Genomic DNA, 10,336 nt, shown 5'->3' with positions numbered 1-10,336 from the left:
GAGAGGTATCAGGCCTAGAATATTAATAGCTTTTATAACGATATTTTGCTTTCCCAGAACATGGCTGATACATGAGAAGCTTGATCCACCACTTTTGTTGCATCACTGTAAATTGGGAACAACTGGCTTGATAGCAAGAGAGTTACACTGATGTAAGCAAGGGCAAAATAAAACTCAAGAAAGTGTGCCCCTCCCCAAGCATCTGTCTTTTCCTTTTTCTCATTAGCTCCCTCAAGAGCACATCTAACCCTTCCATGATACGCAGTGACTTTCCACAGAACAGGTCAAGTTTAGGGCCTTGCTCTTTATCCTCAGCATTCAGTAAACTCTTAATATCTGAGTGATCATCTAAAGTGCTAGGACAAGGCCCACAGCTGACACAACGGGATCTTGTCTCTGCAGTAGATAGAACTTCCCTAGGAGCCAGATTGAGATTTTGTGACAAATTCTCATAGGAACCAAGGATCATCACAGAGCCCATTGCCTTCCGCTCCAAGTACAAGGTACGCTTCCTTACCCTGCCTTCTGTAGAATGGGTACTGAGCAGCTTGCATATTCAAACACACCTTCCCAAATTAAAACACTCCAGAGCATGCACCATCTTTCTTCTGGGAACTATGAGGGACAGATATTAATCACATTGCTTAATGAAATTCTGGAAGGAACTCAAACCCTACTGGAGATGGCGGCAGTAGAGCCCATATAGAATGGAAGAGTTCTGTAAACACACTGCATAAGTGACAGGGACTCAAAAGAAAGTATTTAAACCAAAAGACCTTATTCTGTGCTCCAAAAGCACCAAAACTCAGAATCTGTTTGTCTGCCAACAAGAATGAATTAAAAAGGCAGCAGCGTCCTATCTAGGAGGCACTGGGGAAGTCCCTGTTCCCCCGTACACTACCAAGAGTGACCAGGAATAATGGTCACAAGCTGACAGAGGGTAGATTTAGGCTAGATATCAGGAGGTGCTACTTCACGGTCAGGGCGGCTAGGATCTGGAACCAGCTTGCTGGCTGTCTTTAAGAGGAGGCTAGAAGTACACCTTGCCGGGGTCGTTTGACCCCAGTACTCTTTCCTGCCATGGCAGGGGGTCAGACTCGATGATCTGCTCAGGTCCCTTCCAACCCTAGAAACTATGATACTATGAAACTATATCAGCAGTGCTGGGGAGATCAGGTGAGGTGACACAAGAAACTTCTGACAGACCAAAAGGCACCACACCCTGCAGTACTTGGTGCCCGTGCAAAGGCCATTAAGGAGAAGCAGCAGAGCAGGGAATGTGTGTCAAAGACTGCAAATATTAATCCTGCAAGGTGCTGAGAACCCTCATTTCCCTTTGGTCTTCATCCTGTTGCTGTGATGCCAGGGGCAAAAGCCCCGTTGATTTTAATGGGAGTTTGACTTATTTCACCAGGAACTGAAGGTGACCAGCTCTTTGCATTTACAGCTCTTGATGCTGTGTGTGGAATGGAACCTGGCTTTGGCCACCCCTTGCAGACCCAGATGCATGTTAAAACATCAATTTTACTAAATCCTCTGCTTCCTGCCCCCCTACTAGTAACTACCTTACTGGCACTCCCTCTGAAGATATCCCAGGAGACTCTCCCTCCGAGACTGTCAGGAAACTGCAGGGCTTGCCCCAGTCATGCCAGATCAGACATATTTCTTGACAGACCTGGCACCCTACCTCTAGCAGTAGATTGTAACTGAAAGTGTACAGCTAGCTAGACCTTCTCATGGGTAATACCCCTTTCAAAATAATGCAAAGCCTTTTACTTTCATAGCTCAGAGTTCAGTAATGACCACAAAAGAGATACAAATGGAGAATACAGCAGTTAAATGGGGCTGGGAGCTGTGTAAGAGTTTGTTAAGTGTTTTTGATGGGTTCCAGCTGTGGGTCTCGAACCAGGCTCTGAGGCCCCAGTTTGTATTAATAACTGCCATAGCTGCCATTCAGAGTTTTAGGGTAATGCATTTACATCAGGGAAACTACAAAGGAAGAGCTGTAGACCATGGATGCCAGTTATGTTCTCAAACCACATCCAGAAATACCACCATTGTTATAGCTAAATTGATAATGTGGCTTTTACTGTTAAAACCACGGTCCCATTGTACATCAGTCCTGAACTGTAATGTTGACTGCAATAGCAGCCCTGAGTCCTGAGGCACCTTCCTTCTCACTTATAACTCCATGATGAAGCCCTGAGATTTCCACAGACACTCAGCATTTGTTCACACTGCAGAATTCCCTGTGATGCCATGTGGGGGGAAGAGGAGAAAACACACACATCATCATCATTCAAGGTTGAACATGAATCTCCAACCATAGAGGTGAAAGGCTGATATCCCAACCTGCCACCTCATCCATCCAAGTCTTTCAGGCTAAACAGATTTTCATTAGCCGTACTTTCCCTCTAGTTTATTCAGCAAAACAGTCCTTACCAGGAGTTCAAGGAAAGCACAGAACATGCAATAAAACCTCTTTCCTAGAAGCCTTCTTTTAAGACCATAAAGTCTTTACCTGTTCTTCTGCTGCATAATTGCTTCCACCTGTGACTTTCTATTTCAGTCCCAATTACCATGCCTCTTCATGGCTATTTCCATGCTTTGGCTGCTAGGATATCAAGTAATATTAACTTTGATGTCATCTTCTCATGTCACAAGAGCAGGAAGCTGAGGATTAACTGAAAGCATGTCTCGTAAAAAGGATAATCAGTAATGTGCCAAAACTGATCAGATACTACTTTGCACAGCAGCAGAAGTTACTGCAGGTAATGGCCAGATTTGTTAATGAATCCTTTTTCCCTGTTGCAGTGTAAATGGTTCGCAGCACAGTTCCTGTACTGTGACCCTTCCAAGAACTGATTACAATATGCTTCTAAAATAAACATGAAGAACAGCGTGTTTATGGCTATGGAATTTAGTTGCTGGGCTACAACCTGGTTCTGTAGGAACCCATTGCCTATTTCTTTGCCCTCACTGTGCATTGTGTATTGGTTGCTTGAACTATCAGGATTGCAGAATTACAGAAAACTGACAGAGGTAACAGAACAAGAAGAATTTGTTCTATAGGCACCCATGCTCAGCACCTACAACTGATTTCCCAGATAAACTATGAGCCTGAGAGTAAAAGTGCAATTTTCCCCACAAATTTCCATAGGGGAACATCCCCTGAATTGTCTCTTTTAGCACAGACTCCTTTTTCCATGAACGACACATGCCCCAGTGGCTGAGGGGGCACAGCAGCACTGGTGGCGGGAGGAGCGCAGCGGCAGTAAGCAGGGAGCTCCCACAGAGGCCACTGGCACTGTTGGTGGGGGGGGGAGGTGGTGAGCACTGACCAGGGGTTGGCGACTGCCAACGGTCAGCAGCGATTGCTGCCTGCCTGTAGACACCACCGGCGGCGGTATTTGGCGGCAAGGGAGGTGGAGAGTGGCAAGTGACAACTAGCCACAGGCACTACCTACAGTGTTGGTGGCACTTTTTTGTAGGGGATGCACGGTCACGCTCAGGGATGCACATGCACCGGCGTGCAGCCCCTACACATCGCCAATGCCTTTTTCCATCCTTGAATCTCCACTCAAATACTGTCCAAGCACTTCAATGCTGACCTACCCCAGCCCCAAAACTCTAGTTCTGTACCTCCCTTCACCTAGATGCCTCAGCCTTTCTTTGCTTTATGGACTCACACAGGTATCATCAAAACACCTTTTTTCCTCCGTTTTATGTTCCAGGTTGAATTAGCCAAATCAGTTCTGAGTCCTATCAGCTGAGCAGAACTCAGTTGTTCAAGTCCATATGGCGCTACTTCTGGCAAGTATCCTCCATCCCAAACTTTTTAGCCTCCAGCTTCAGAAACTCCAAGATCTATGGCATGTGCAGGCCCAAGCCTGGGATGCCCCTGAGTCTCATTTGCCCTTAACCAACAAGCCAAAGGAGCAAGCTAGGCAGAAATCCCCTATTTCCATAAAGTAAGCCTGACCAACTTTTAGCACATTAATTTAGCTAGCTACTCAGTTAAAAAAATAGCTATGCAGTTTTAACTGGAATGACAATTGCACATTTTGGGGTTATATAAATTAACGTGCTAAAAATTGGTTGGGCCATGGCCTGGGTGGCCCACCCTGTTTCACGGCCTATGAAAGTAAATGTGTAGCTGAGATCCTCCCATTAGGAGGCTACAGTAGACTCTTGTAAGGTATCCTGTTCACAGTGCATTGAACAGGTCTCCATCCTCTACTACACAATGCCATTTAAAAATTATCTTGGTCCAAGGGACAGACCAGTGCAGCCCAGAGATGATTGATTTTGATCAGTCACTTGATCTTAGCCCATAAGAGGCTGTGAAGTGAAACACTTCAATACCACCTATTTCATGTTTCTTACCTCAATAATACACCTGATTATTCTGGTCTTGAGGATGAGCACTTGCCCATATACTACACATTTGACCTAAGCACCTCAGCAGTGCCAGCTCGGGAACTAGGTTTAATTAGCACAGCAAGTTCTGCAAAATTATGCAATAAGCTGCAAAAATGTGAACTAGGATAAAACCACCCATCTTGTTTCATTTGGAAACTTAGCAAAGCTTGAACTTGTATTTCCCCAAGGTTAAAAGTCAATAAAAAAATCTCTGCATTGCTACATCTCAAGATTCACTTCTACATGTCCCTTCAATTCCTGGATTTGAATATATCAATAAATGAATACAGGGAGATTTTGGGAAAGTGTGTGCCTTATTTCTGTTTTATCCAGCCATGTTGATGGTCACTGGTCAAACCATTCCTTTGAAAGGGTTGGGTTATTTACTCTGTAATTAGTATTTACATTAACAATAACTCAGCATCCACCATGCTTGTGACTTTTTCATGTAGAAACAAGACTAACGCTAAACATTAATTCTGTTGAGTAAATATTTCAGTGGAATGTGGGTCACTTAAATGAAGATCCAGTCATTTCAGAATGCAGAACATATTTCCTACAAGGCTATAGTCAGCTGAAGGTACTATAGTCAAGTGTTGGGGTTATGCTACTTGATTGACACACTCTAAGGATGTTGATGTAAGGCACCATTTAGAACAACACTGGTGAGTAAACCTGGAGCTAAGAAAATCAGATATGACTACAGTCATGACTCTATCACACAGCTAGGCATCAGTGTGGGCATTTAGGGATTCAGATTTGTGGCACATTTGTTCTAATCTGAGGCCACAATTACAGTGTTTAGGGAATTTCACTTCAGTGGACATATCTAGGAATTGGCTTCCCATAATGGAGAACCTAGTGAAACTTGATAAGAAACAAAACAAAACAAAACACAAATTTAAAATAGTTAAATATTCCAATAGTACCAGGAAAATCCAGCAGCTTCATGTTTATAGGGAAGGAGTGGGGAGATTTAAACATGGAAAGCAGGGGCCCAGTCTTATAAGGTATGGAGCACCTTTGGGATAATTGATCCTTTCTCCCACACTGTTTTCAGTTGGTGTGAGTCCTCACAATATATTCTTGCATACAACATGCTCTTTTCTCAAAGAATAGCTGCTGGAAATTCCAGTGCATGGCATATGTGAGGAATACCAGGAGCTTCTGCCACTTAAGCTTTGGCCTTTTCTTGTAACTCTGGAGCTCATTCCTATTGCATTAGTTAAAGAGTAACTTAACTAATGCAATAGGTACCAGGCAAAGGCAAAAGTAAAGTCTGCACAGATGCCCAGGGAGCAATGAGCAAGCTTGGCTCCCTAGCTGCTGCTATGAGGAACGATCTTGTTTCCTTTCAAAACCAAGGTGCATATTTTTTCCAGGGTGTTGTATGCGAGAAAATATTACCAATATCTTATAATTCATTTCTTCCATTACTGATTGGGAATCTTTAATGAATTGTGGACCTGTGTGTCCCTCACAAGAGCTGATGACCTAAAACAATACTAAGCAAAGCAATTTCCATGTTAACCAATCAATGCTCATAAATTCTTGCCTGTAAGAAAAGGAAATGTCCAGGGACTTAGGCAAACAAGTCAACCAAAGAGTCAAGACTACAATGAAGGGTCTTTTAGTCTCATGGGGTGCTTGTACATGTGAAGCCATTAGCATGTACATGTGATGAAAATGTCACTTTGTGTGGCTTAATGGCATCACAGTGTAGACATGCAAGACTTTTGGGGGTTTTAAATGACTTCTACATCCAGATGTAGTTTAGTTTGCAATGTTACAAATTGCAAGGACATAACTGTCAGCTCACCCAGCTGCGGAAGAGGTTGGCAGGCTCTGCAGAAAAAAGGGGTCAAGCCCCTTACCTCCCCTGCCTTCACATACCTGCTGAAAGCAGAAGCTGCAGGGGGCCTGATCTTTCTTCTTTTCTTTTTGGAAGAGCCTGCCCACAGCCAGAGGATGAACTGTTGGTGGGCTGAGTGGGCCCTGAGCTGCAGGGGCTGCAATCCTTCCCTCCATAGTGGCAGCATCCCTTGGGGCCACCTGGGTGGGCTGCTAGCAGACCAGGTGCTGTCCCAGCCTGAGGGCAGCACGCAGCTTAATCCCACTCTTCCCTGAGCTTGCCCACTAGAAGCCTGCTGGGCGCTGCCCCCCCGGGCGGGCTCTGGGAATGTTTGGATCAGGCCAGGCGCTACCTCCAAGCTGGGGCAGCACCTGGCCTGCTAGCAGCACACCCATGTGGCCCCAGGGGATGCTGCCACAGTGGAGGGAAGGATTGGGACCCTCTGCAGCTCAGGGCCCACTTACTATAACATGATGGAAAAATTGAACTGGTTTAATCCTCATGTTTTATTCTATGCCCCACCACTTCAATTTAGGGGGCACAGAATAAAATCTTACAGATCAAGCCCTCATCATGTGTACTAGTGCCCAGGGTTGTACCAATGGACTGTGTTGCCTCCCTTGCCATCTTAGGCAAGGCTTTCTATGGAAAGGCAACCATGTGCTGTATACCTTGGGCTGCTTGCGGTCCTTGCTGATGAATGCCAGGCCTCTGAACTTCATTCCTGCAAGTAAATGGGAGAAGAGCTGTTGTTTAATTTAGGTATCTGAATAATAGTATAACAGCCTGTCCACTCTTCTTGATTTTGGATCTTAAACTAGATTTTTCTTTTTAAAAACTGCCTTACAGTCACTTGAGCTTTCCAGACACCCTGAACTAATGCAATAGGAATGAGCTCCAGAGTTACAAGCAAATGGGTAAATTCCTTCCTAGAAATTGTTTATTTCTGATTGGGGTTTATAGACTAGGATCAGCCTAGTGCTCTCAGATGCAGAAAAGATCAAAGATATTTTTTCCCCATGTGGTGCAGAACTATGGTCTTCTAAAAATGTTGCACATCTAGTTATATATAATCAAGCATGGCTATAACTGGTATCTTTCATACCTGTATTTTGTCTGTGAAATTATCTGGTATAGTTTAAGTTTAGACCTGCTCTTTGGAACGTATCCAAGTAGCTGTAGTTACCACTAAAAGGACTGAGCTGTATTTGAAAGAAGATTCAAGTGCTTTACTTCACCATACCCATGAGAAAAAAAATTCAAATCTGTGGCAAATTAAGTGACAGGTGCCTCAAAAAGTTACACAGTTACATCCAGCCTATAAAATAGACACCATGACTGACAATTTGATAGTCCCTATGAAATTTGGGCACAAAATTATAGCAGGAATTAAGTGTTCCTATCCCAGAGACAGTTTTCACAGTATCTACCCATTTCTTTTAATCAAATAAAAATAGTTTCGTATGAATGTAACGCTCGTGGCACTGTAATTCTGGTCAGAATTAGGACTTTGTAGATAGAAACAGTGGAAAATCCCTCCCCCCCATAGATAACTGCACTAATGCACCTTAATCCTGATCTGCAGCCATCCTTACATTAGCTGTTCCAGGATGCTAGTGCAGCTCTGTCAGCAGACTTCAGCACTGATAAGCCCTTCCAGCCATGGGAGTGGGCACACACCCACTCAACATTGTAGTAATCCATTTCAGTCCTGACCTACTGCATTCCTTGCTAATTCTGGGTAAAGAATGCCAGTCAGAGCCAACATATATAATGTATGGGCATCCATCCATAGAATTTGCATTATAGCCAGCTTGTTGTTTGTGGCTGTATCATGGTTGAAATAATCATGACACAGCAACACACGAATGGCGGAAGCATCAGGGTGGGTGATGAAGATTATGAGTCAATGAGCTAAAATGTAGTCAGTTGTGCAATTCCACTTGTAACCATATTCATTCTTTCCCTTCTTTGAGTCTTCAAATGGTGGGAATGGGAGTAGAACATGGTTTGGGCATGTGTCCACTTTTACCTGGAAATGATCTGCACAGAGGAGCCTAAACACATCTGTTTGGCTGTGGGGTCATGAAGATGGTTTCATTTTAACTGTGTACTTGATTTCTTTGACAAACACCGTATTTGCTGGTGTCCATTTTATGCTTGTGAAACCATGTATGATACCTACTTATCTGGTGTAGGAAGGCCACACTGTAGCTGTGTATGTGGTGCTTGTTCCATGGATGACTGCCTTCTCCAGCAGTGTGCCTCCAAACCTGACTGAGATAAAGCTAGCTCTGGGGATGAGAGAAGAATTAACTCTCCATGGCATCACTCAGACTCCCACTTGTCTGCTGAGCCTGCCAACAAATAGGCTGTTTTAAAACAGTAGTGTACTAGGGAAAAGGTCTCTCTCTATCACCACCAAGCTCCTACCTTCTCCAGACTTACCTCTTCTAGCAGCATATCCTCAGCATATTTTCTCTGTTGTTTTGGATCACACCTGTCTCTCTAGATTCCAAATTAATCCTGTCTGTCTTTCCCTCCTATTAAATGGTTATGTAAGGCATTATGAAATCAAATAACTTTGACCTTTGAAATGGAAAATCAATGGCTGGGCAGGGCCCAATTCACTGCAGAAATATTTGCAAGCACATAAGTACCACTGTATGTATTTACTTTATCTTTGGGGGCAGAGCAAAGAGCCAGCATTTGTCATGTCCAACTCTCATTAAACATTGCTGTGCTCCCCAGTTTACCTGCCAAGGTCCTCACCCTTGTCTTCAGGAACATCCCACCTCTCTAATTGACGTCAGCAGTATTTCATGGGTGCAAGTGAGTGAAAATAATCAGGTCCCATGTTTTCAGTGCAAGTAGGTAACTGGAGGGCAGAAAACTTCCACAACGGGTATGTAGGACCTGAGACATTCCCCTAAAGATTCAGTGCAGCATGTAAAAAAGATTGGATGACTGGATCCCAGTGAAAGGGAGAGGGTCTTGCAGAGAACCACTGCCTTCTGTGCAGGGCACCAAGACAGTCTGCTCTGTAGTGATAGGTTATTATGTCATCTCTTGTGCTGCATTCCCCCATGTGTGTTGTTAAGACTTTTGAGGGGCATATTCTGTGGTTCTTTGTGCTGCAGTAAATTAATCCACTCTACAGTGGTCTCCTAGTGAACTGTGGGAGACTGGGTCCATCCTTGTGGACACACAGCACTCAGGTGAGTCTGTATCCATGCTGCAATGTGAGCTGAGCAAATTGCTAGCTTGAGTGAAAGTGGAAACTTGGGTCTGATTCACAAACCCTGACATCATAGCTAGCCCAGACTAGAACCCTCCCAGCTTAACTGGGGTGAGAGGGTTTTGACTGTGGATTGAAGGGGCTTCTCGGCCTCTTGAAGGCTCAGATCAAGCATTGTACTTAAGTAAGAGCATAGGTGGCTGACTGTAGTAAAGACATCCTTATGCTACCTCCTGAAGGGACAGAACTATTAAAAAATCGCCACCAGTTACAGATAAAAATCAACCAATTACTATACTCTAGCAAATGAAAACACCCATCAGAGATGCAATCATAAGAGCTATTAAAGTACAATAACTGCACAAAAACACCATTCACAGATACCATCTCACAAATGAATGGCACAGACAATAGTGAATCCGAAAGCAATTAGACATATTGTTTCAGGAGTTGCACACATTTGTTTTTGCTCCCCATGAGAATCTGGGGTGGGTAAGAGGAGTGAGTGAAGAGATATGGTGCCTCATAAGGGGCTCCAATCTTTGTGTCCCACTCACCAGCACTGGCTGGGTGACCCCCAGAACAAGCTTTTTCCATTTCCACCCCCCATTTGAAAATAGCACTGGAGCAGGGCTGGACTGCACCAACCCAGTCCTGCTCCTGGTGTGCATTGACACAAGCTAATAGATTTCATAGACATCAGGGCTGGAAGGGACCTCGGGAGATCATCGAGTCCAGCCCCCCGCCCAAAGGGCAGGAAGTCAGCTGGGGTCATAGGATCCCAGCAAGATAAGCATCCAATTTACTCTTGAAGGTGTTCAATG

This window comes from Crocodylus porosus, unplaced genomic scaffold, assembly GCF_001723895.1.
Source record: "Crocodylus porosus isolate Cpor-Errol unplaced genomic scaffold, CroPor_comp1, whole genome shotgun sequence".
NCBI classification, from domain to species: domain Eukaryota; kingdom Metazoa; phylum Chordata; order Crocodylia; family Crocodylidae; genus Crocodylus; species Crocodylus porosus.
This window is presented reverse-complemented; position numbering follows the sequence as displayed.